The sequence below is a fragment of the Liolophura sinensis genome, chromosome 7, assembly GCF_032854445.1.
Source record: "Liolophura sinensis isolate JHLJ2023 chromosome 7, CUHK_Ljap_v2, whole genome shotgun sequence".
In the NCBI taxonomy this organism is placed as follows: domain Eukaryota; kingdom Metazoa; phylum Mollusca; class Polyplacophora; order Chitonida; family Chitonidae; genus Liolophura; species Liolophura sinensis.
In genome coordinates, this window is record NC_088301.1 from 34,169,761 (window position 1) to 34,180,438 (window position 10,678).

Here is a 10,678-nt window from a genome sequence, read left to right on the forward strand (position 1 = left end):
TTTGCAGGGCTAAATATTCATATTCTCCATACTTTGTAAATACATGTATAATTTTTTAAAAATATAATTAATGGATTCTTAACATTTCTTATTAAAAACAAAATAATATTATTTAACAAATTCTTTTTTACTTCTTTTTATTGGCTATCTTGACCACGTACGTTTTCAAACTGGTGCTTCGTGCTCGTCTGTAGCAATGTTATGAAGTCAATCATTCAATGATTTTCCATTACAGAAACAAAATGGCAAAAGGATTAAACATTTATCCCTGGGGTGGGGGTGTGGGGGGGGGCTCACAACACAAGAGTTATCTCCCATTGACCGTGTACACATGTACACCATGCAGCCGCATGAGCGGTTATTATGGATTAGGAAGAAATAGAGATAATTGGTTATTTTATATACTTGCTGACCATACAAAATTGAGTGAAAGACAATTCGTGTATATGGGGCATTCGTGGCCTAGTGGGCACCGTGCTACGGCGCAGCGTATAATGACCCAGAAAACTCTCACCGATACGATAGGTGTGAGTTCAAATCCAGCTTATGCTGGCTTACTTTCCGATCGCGCAAGTACATGTGGGTAGGTCTATCGGCAACCTGTAGGTTTCTTCCGGATCTGCCAGGATTCCTCCACCCATAATGCCGGACGCCGTTGTACATATTGAAATATTCCGCAGTTAGGGACGCATTGGGCGCATCTCGCCAGTACTGGATTATCGGAAAACAGGGAGTGTCGCAGATATGGTGACCAGTCGTACCTGTTCACAGCTTTTAGACAACTAGCCTCCACCGGGCTTATAGGCAAATGGTGGTACAGTTCTGAGGTTTGAATTAAGAATGAAGACTGTATATAAATAGCATGATGATATTTGGGTATTATTGTGTTTTTGTAATAGCTATAATTTAGATTTTTGGGCCTTCGCAGGCACTCTTAAAAAAGAACATAATTAAAAGAAACATGCATAATGATATTATGATACATACACTTTCATTTAAGTCTATTTCTTTGTCTCTGACAGTGATTGGATGGTTAAAAAGTTGGGAATATCGCAGCTCTGAACATGCATTATCACTGTTCATTTTTTACTTTTTATTTTTACTTTGAATATAATCATATTCTTATAAGAAATCTGAACCCAGATTAATAAAATGGTTACTGCCTGCAATATTGTGTTTTTGAATACTTCTTTTTGGGCCTTCTCAACAATAAACCAACTCAACAAAAACAGACGTGATGGTATATAAATATATATGTGACGTGCAGTGTATGAAAGGTGCGTTACTAGAGGAATCTGCACCTAGTGAAATGAAAATAAAATATATGGATATATAAATAGGCATTTTCCATATATATACTGAGCACAAGGCAACAAAGTCACATCCTTTTCATTCTACCTATACACATGCTCAAACCAGGTATTCTTTAACAATTTGCCGTTTTTCATATGTGAATAGCTTTTTTGGAAGAATGTGGCATACACATTATATGTTCTAGGCAAAGGTTAATTAAACCATCACCTACTGTCGATGTGTTGCTAAACCCTAGTCATTTATTCCCTTCACCTTTGTACAGTTTTTCATAATCCAGCTATATATAATATGAGCTGACACTGAGCGATGTAGGAGTATGTAGGCCTATATTAAATTCGATCGATCGATATAGCTCATGGAGTCGTCAGCGCATCCTGCATGGCTTACACTTATTGCTGGTACAACACCATTGACCTAGAGTTCGAAACCAATTTCCGCTGTTCCAGTCAAGATTTTTACTTATGACTGAAAAGGGGCCATAATGACTTCAGTTATTTCAGCCAGACGCCATCATACAAGTTCTTCAGTATATATGACCTATGTACCAATCTGAGTCAGAATAAAACTCGATACAGTCTTAGTCTGTATGAATACCAACATACCGATATCTGATTGTTTCAATCCGAGATACATATATCACACATGCACATTCGTATAGTTTTCAGTTAGTCATGGAATTTCTTGTATTATAAAATATTTATGTTTGAATTGTTCTGTAAATTGGTCTATATCGGTACATGGTATGTAAGTATGAATGTAGCCGATCTTGGGTAACAGTTCGGCTTATGTATGGTCAAAAAATATCACGATATACATGTAATAGGTACAGTGTAGTTTTAATTTACTTGTACATTAAAATATTCCGGACAGCTGTTATGTGTTCAGGGAATGTGCTTAGCGGATAACATAAAAATCAAATGACCAGTGTGTGGTCAGCGGACTCTTCCTTGAACTCATCTGACATTGGGTACTGTAACGGAACAAGCCTTAGCTGATGCCCATCCTATAGAGAAAATAATATGTTAGACTGATATGATGGTCAAGAAAGGGTTATATTGGTATGTCAATTTTAATAGCCCACTATAAATTCGTGTTAGATTTAAGTTAGATTGGCTGAAGATAAATACCAAATTGGTCATATATATGACCTACATGAAAATCAGATTCAGTAGCGATTTTGCCTGCATAAACTTTTTTTTTAAGTTGAGTGTCTGAAACACTGTAATACCGGGGATGGGAGAAAGACCGACAGTTTGGGTCCTCAGCATGAGATCATCTGGCCGGATACTCATCTGGGGCAACGTCGTGTTTGTTTCTGGATTTATAAAGTAGCCGATAAACAAAAATGTACAGTTAATTATAAAGTTGATTTAACAGGAACTGGAACCATATATTAGGTATTTGTATGAATTATTTTTGCTTAACCTTGATTCCTTTTATTTTCTTTTCAGCTGAAAATAGTTACTGTAAGAGAGGTTTTCTGCACCAGAGGAATTTCTGTCAGTAGCAGTTTGTCACGTAATGTAAATATACATTACGAAAATGGGAATGTAAATAAACCAGTAGCTACTCCCTCGATTCCGAACGTTTGTGTTGTTTCTTCGGATAAGCAATTATCTCTTGCCTCTGCTAGTTACATTTTTTTGGTTTGTATATCCGAGAGTGCACGATTTGGTATGAAATGATTTCTGATTGAGTTCAGCGGATTTATGCGTTTATCCCTGTTGTGTTACATTTACTTCAACAAAAGCACTGATTTAAAAGCTAAAAAGTCGCATGAACACACGCACACTTGCATCATTAACGTGAATACACAAGCATGGCACTGATGATGTAGGCCTATATATGGTGTTCTACTTTTTTCTTTGCTTGTTTCTTCGTTCGTGGTATGCCGTTGACTATTTAAGTACCCAAAAATCGGGGAGGCGGTAAATTGGAGTCCTGGATGTGAAGCACTGTGTAACTATGCATGTGGGCAGTAGAACCTGTGCAAGCGCCAACAGTTTCACGCGTTTCACGGTCAAAGGGAGGTAACTCCTGGGATTTCTCTGTATGTATACATTGCTAAAGCACTCTGTTAGACTCGAAGCATTATATCCAATGACGGTCAATCCGTACGGGGAATCCCCTTTGCACGATCACAACAGGCTTGTAGCTTAGGGCTTCTTTGAGAATAGAATAGCATACTCGTTCTCATAATACATGTATTGCACGTAAATTTTCATCAAGAAAAAGACTCTAGAAAATTGGTGATTATTTGTCTCAAAATGAATTAATATATACTGCTGTTTACAGTGTCTCCGCCGGTACGTAAAAAATGGCGTCAATTCTTACCCGAATTTGAGTTCTATCCTACATACGCTTAAGAGCAACATCGATCGCATTCGATCGCGGCTCTTCGCATGCCCGCGACCAGCGTAGCTTCCAAACGATGTATTTTATATCTGCTATAGCGTATAAAAGTACAGTCATAAAATGGCGACCCACTATCAGTTACAACTATTATGATCTAGGCCTACTATTCCCGTCACATGGTAGGGCAAAGTAATAGTTTTGCTACTTACCTATAGGCGTATAGTTGTCCGCGTGATAGAGCTGGTAAAAGCATTCGTGGAAATACGGCTTGGCCCTTATATCATATGTGGGATTTTCGGCTCGTTTATGTGAATCTCTTTAATGTGTTTGTAAAATTTGGGCAAGAAAAGCTGACTTGACTCAGTGTCTAGTCGAAACTATAAAACACAGTCATATTGTATAGAACTAAATGCATCCCCACTTGTGAAAGTCACGGCAGTGGTTATCTCCCATTGACCATGCATGGCCTGAAGCTTTATGAATCACGTAGCCTGTAAACCTGTACTTCACTCCCACAGACAGTAACCGCACCCGTATAGGCCCACCCAGATTATTTATTGCGGTCGTTATTGCTCATTACATTAACGGCTGTTTTTGAAACAGATTCTACTGTTTTTAGGAAGATAAAACGTACTTCATAAATATAAACATATATACATGACAACTGCGACGAGTGACCACAAGTAATATAACAAACCTGGAGAAAAAACAAAAAAAAACATGAAGTTGCATATATAACATCCTGCATAACGAACAATCGCGGAATCAAGACCGATTAATCTCGACATTCGGAGTATGTCACAGTCGTTTCAGTTGCCGGATTGTGCGGAAAATGGGGAATGTCGCAGGTTTGCTGATCAATTTCCCACATTCCCCAGTTTCCGACAAGTACTGGCTACTCAGTGACATACGTCATACAGCTGAATGAGAGCGCATGCAGGCATGTGATAACGCATTTCATTTGTCCACAGCCCTAGATCTTATATGCTGAAATATAGTAGGGTAGTAAATATGCCTCTCAGTATTAGACCTCTTTATCGACATAATGCTGCATGCTGTAAAAAAAAAAAAGCTTTTAAAATTATTATCTTCGAGGCCTTTTGTGGTTTTATTATAGAAGCCATGCTATAGAACCCATTTTTACACATCATCAAAAGCAAAACACGTACATATGTTCTGGACCTAAATAACGTGTGACAGGCGGCAGACTTTACAATATGGACACTCCGAATTCTGAATAATTTTTCACTGGGTTTATCTTTTCAACAGACATAATTATACAGCCTTATAATTACATGTTTGTAATTTTATTTGCATGGAACTGGTGCGTGGAGAGGTATAATTATAATAAGGGATCAACATCTGTAATCTGTATATATGTATATAAAACATGGCCAGTATTTGTACGTGGAAAGGTATGTCAGCAACGTGCGGGTGGTCGTGGGTTTCCTCCGGGCTATGCCCGGTATCCTCTCATAATGATGCTGGCCGTCGCCGTAGCCTATATGTAAGAGAAATATTCTTGAGTACCGGCACAGAGTAAAACACAAGTCAAATAAATAAATAGAGGTAAACAAGTATCTGATGGCGTTTCCACCTCCAGTTTTGAGGGCACTGGTTCAGAGGTCATAGAATTTTAAATAGAATTTATAACCTTGTTAACTGAGCTTTTCAGTCGACCTGTATGTACTCAAAAGATTCTGTAAAATCCCAGCGCCTATACATGTGCATGCATGCAATGCACGGGTTGTGGGTCACGTCTTCGCTCCCGTACATTTGGTATAGTTATCTCCCTTTGACCATGTTGGCGAGCAGTTGAGCACAAGCAGTCTCAGGTGAACTCCTCTCACCCATATACGAAGCTGTTTAAAACCGTTGCTAACATTTGGATTTAAACTTCAACCAGAAATTTTGAGCTAAGACGCCTACATGCAACTATATTATTTGCACCGAATCACACAAACATGCTTGCCTAAAATGTAGCCTCCTCAGTGCTTAGGTTTAGAACACATGCACAAATAAAAGTACGTGTATTGTAAACTAATAAAAAAATATTCTGACACAAGACACTTGCTTTTTTATATTATAATTCCTGTTATGCAGCTCGCAGTGACGTCAGTACGGCGGATTTCACTTTTCATAAAAATACACGCACAAAAAAATAAATAAATTTAAAAGAGAAACAAAACAAAAAAAACTAGCAAAAGCAGGGTCGAACTAATTTAATGGCCACAAAATGAAGACCCATGCACACACGTGCTCTGTAGACTGTTGAGCTCATAAAACCACAATGGATCTATGCGAAGAATAAAAAAAAAAAAACAGTCAGGGCTTCTCCAGCTGTCTAGGCTGCCAAAGCTGGGCGGCCCCTGGACCCTCCCAGTTTGTGCTGGTATATTCGTCCTATGTGCTTTCGAGGCGCCTGAGCTGTGGCTATTAGCCCTATATGATGTAGGCCTAGGTCTAATCTGTATATAGGCCTATATTATAAAATACTCCAAGAACAAGCACAAACGAACATATAGTCAATAATACACCATGTACAATAAAAGAAATGAACGGACTGGTACATTATTCAGTTTTGCATGTATATGTCTATGTTATAATTATATGTGTTTTTGTCGAGCGTAACTTTCTTTGTTCTCTGGCCATGCACGCCCCATAAGCAGACTAGACTATATACCTGTACCACCTGCACTGATTTCTTTAGCCCTAAAGGGGATTATACGTTTCTGACAGGTGAATGAAGGGATATGTAAGTGTCAGTCTAACACCAACTATTGTTCATCAATTAGCATTATAGGCATAAACTCCTACCCCTATAAATAGTCGCACGCCACCCACACACCATGCAGGGACACGCATACACGTGTTGTTAACAGTATATATGCATGTAATCCGTTGATTTGTGGGAAAATAGTTTATGCACAAGTGATTTCTTTTTACGTTTCAAGAGAAAATTTATGCAGTGCAACTGGTATTATACTCTATATAGTAAAAGTCTTATGCATTTTTTATTATTTACTTTTTTCTTTCTTTCTTTCTATGGTATCCATTTAGTAGATTGGCACACGATTCCCGCACACCTTTTACACATATACAAAACAATTAAGTTTAGAGAACAATGCAAAATGCTGTTTGGCTTCAACAATAAAGGGGCTAAATTATGAAGTGCGAACGCTGACAGATGGCAACGATGACTTCCGACTGTATATGACAGCATAGAAGATCGAGATCAATATGTCCACTGATCCATCCTGACCGGTGGATTGTCGGAAAACGGGGACAGCCGCGAATGTGCTGACTACTAATACATGTTCCCCACATTCAGAGAATAATTACAAGGAAACGATAGGCTTTGTTTCGATAGATCATTATAAAAATACCATATGCGGTGATTGTTTTGTTTGTTGTTTTTTTTGTGTGTGTGTGGGGGTTTTTTTTTTGTTTTGTTTTTGTTTTTTTGTCAGCTTAACTTTCAGATTTTTTTATACTGAGATGATCGGTATATCTCTTATCTGGACAACACCATACAAGCATGTATATCAGTGGCTCAAAATATAGGAGTTACTTCCCTGTAACCATGTGTCGGTTTGGTCAGCCGAGACCTGTTTGTATGCCGACGCGTGTACTTCCCTAGACTGTATGCCTGCATTTCAACATCGGAAGGCACATGTAGGCATATGTAGGCGTAGGCCTGTCTTACTAATCACGTACATATGGCACACCACGAATGCCAATTCAGTACATTTTGGGCCAAAAAAAAAAAAGAAAAAAACAACACACACACGCAAAAAAGGAAAAACAAAATTAAATAAATTGAATGAAAAGTACAGTGGAACCAATTTAATGGTGACCAACAAAATGAAGGCCCATGCACACACATGGGCATTGTTGACCGTTAAGCACATAAAACTACAATGGGTTTATGCGAAAAACAAAAAAAAAAGCAACCGTAAAACGATTTCCTGATGTCTCCAGCCGTCTAGCATCCCAAGGCTTAATTCCGGAAACTAGGTGGACCCTGTAACCTCGCCTTTAATGCGGGAATAGTCTACCGATGTCAGTACCACTTTCAAATTGCTTCCAACGCATCTGGTATGGTTGACTGGAATGTCGGATAGCGGGGAATGCCTGCCAGAGGTATGTTGACTACTCTGAGACAAAGAATAAAGTGTATACGCTATATGCTTTTGAGCCATGCATGGCTGCCTCCTATAGGATTGTCTGAAAACCGGGAATGTCGCAAATCTGCTGGTTTATCACAAAGAATCGTCGAAGTGTAGGCCCTTGTATACAGGCTATGATTTCCAATCATGCATGACTGGATCAGTTGTCGGAAAACCGGGAATGTCGCAAATCTGGTGGTTTATCACAAAGAATCGTCGAAGTGTAGGCCCTTGTATACAGGCTATGATTTCCAATCATGCATGACTGGATCAGTTGTCGGAAAACCGGGAATGTCGCAAATCTGCTGGATATTCACAAGCAATATCAAAGTCTAGGCCCTTGTATGCAGGCCATATGATTTTTAGTCATACGTGACTGGATCGGTTGTCGGAAAATCGGGAATGTTGCAAATCTGCTGGATATTCACAAACAATAACAAAGCCTAGGCCCTTGTACATTAAGGCTACACAGCAAAAGACTGATAGGCATGCACATGTTAAAGTACAAACAGCTATTTGACGGCTCCAATAGACATTTCACATGTCGTCTATAAAACACCAAAGTCTAGGACAAAACGTTGGAAGTGATTTCCTGAAAACGTCAATGCTATAAAAAAAAATGCCAGTCTATGTTTTAATAAAACTTGTGCGTGTGTAGTCCCACCATATACATGTAACGCGTTTATGGATAAAACGTTTGCGTTCAAATAGAAACAACAACGCACATTATTGCGCACGTTTTTACAAACACGTCATGCGTCGTTAATATTTAGCAGTGTATATGCTTTTCAGTCAGACATGGCTAGCTCGATCGGTTGTCGGAAAATGGGGAGTGTCGCTGATCTGCTACGTACCAGTCATAATTCTCAAACACATACAAAGTGTATAACTATATATCTATCCTTTTCTGCCAAATCTGCATGGTTGTCTCAAAGGAAAAGTCGAAGTGTGTAAATAGGTCAGTATAGTACCTTACATTGGTCCTATATATGTCCTACATATATATGGTTGTATACATATGCCTTTCAGCCATGTATTTGGTTTATTTGGCCAGTTAACTTGTCGGAAAATGGGGAATGCCAGGTATTTTAATTGCTGGCCATCTGAAAGAGGGATAATTTAAGTGATATTATTTATTTATTTGACTGATGTTTTACGACGTACTCAAACATCATGGTACATGGAAGGAATCCTGGCAGAGCCGGAGGAAACCCATGAATGTATAAGCATCCACATACAAGTTAAGTTACATGTATATTATTATATGATGATCAACTATATTATAACGTATATAAGAAAAAGGTCTTGAGTACAATGATAAACACCACCAATCAAATAAACAAATACATAGTCAATACTCCATGCATGTACGTGGTGTTAAGCAACAATCAAAAATAAATCATAAATCAGTCTCTACAGAGTCAGATGATTCGTTTCAATGGTACCGTTCTCAAGCTTTAGCCATATTGGCTTAACTGGACTGATTGTCGTCAAATGAGAACTGTCACAAGTCTATAATGCCGATTCCCAAACAAAGATCAGCTACGGTAAGTTGTATATAATGGTGATATTGTATAATTAAGTGTAAAGTCAGATTTCAGTGAAAGATTATAATTGTCATTGTCGAACTGCAGGTTGTCGGATCCGTATATACGAGAATTGTGTATGGTCCGTCAACATCATTAGACACTTTAGTTAGAAGTTACAAGTTGTAATTGAAAAATGCAAATACATTACATGCTGGTAAAAGTCTGAAGAATTATTCCTGCATGCGGTTTTATACTTCATTACAAGATGTATGCGTGCAGTGACTAAAAGAAATGGGAAAGTGATAATGGGGTCATGTGTGGATCTGCTCTCAAATGTCTGTAAATGTATACCTCATAACTGCATTCGTGTACCATTTTCCCAGCCTTATATGTAAGGTTATAAGGAATATATACATCTAGACACGTATGTAGGCACGCTGGTCGCTGCCAGCGGCAGAAGGATGGTGCAAATCGTGCGCGAATGGTACCGTTCTCGTGACGCGGACTGCGGCTGGCAGGGCGAGATGTCCCCGTCAGGTTTCCATACAAAACAGAGAACTTGACGCAATTAATATAAATGAGTTTAATAGCTACACGTGGATGCAGTTACATTGAACATATCGCTACACGTGGATGCAGTTACATTGAGCATATATATGTGCCTATACATACACCACAAAATAGAAAATATGTGAGTATATATGTAAATAGGACTATATACCCTATTATGTATAGGGACCCACGTATATATATGTACCTATGTAAACCCATACATACACGTGTGTTCATTGTCTTTTGCGAAGAATCCGAAGTCTCAGTGCTACTATCTGTGCACTATATATCGATATGCATTTAATGATCATTGACGTTTAGCTTATATAAGCGTATAATTAGCGTCAGTGCCAATGGGCGTGCTTATGTAATACATTCGTGTTTCGCCAACATGCTTTTATCAGTTGCCGTTTCCCATGCAATATGATCATGAACTTCGCTTGAGTGATCTCCCTTTGGCCATATGGTTGGACACACCGTAGGGTTATCTACTAACTCCTCGTGGGTTGAAATATATAGCCTTTCCTTAAATTATATCTGTATGTATGAATATATTTTATGAAATTAAAAAAAAAGAATATTTTTATGGCTTAAATTCACCTTTTTTTATTTTACAGAACACGATGTGCCTACTTTTGCATTATTATATTCCTGCAAGTTTATCCCAAGTGCATGTAAAACCCATGAAATGTATGACAGAAAGGAGTTTTGAACTGAGCGACGACGACCCTGTTTCTAACTTGTCACCTAAAGCCTATC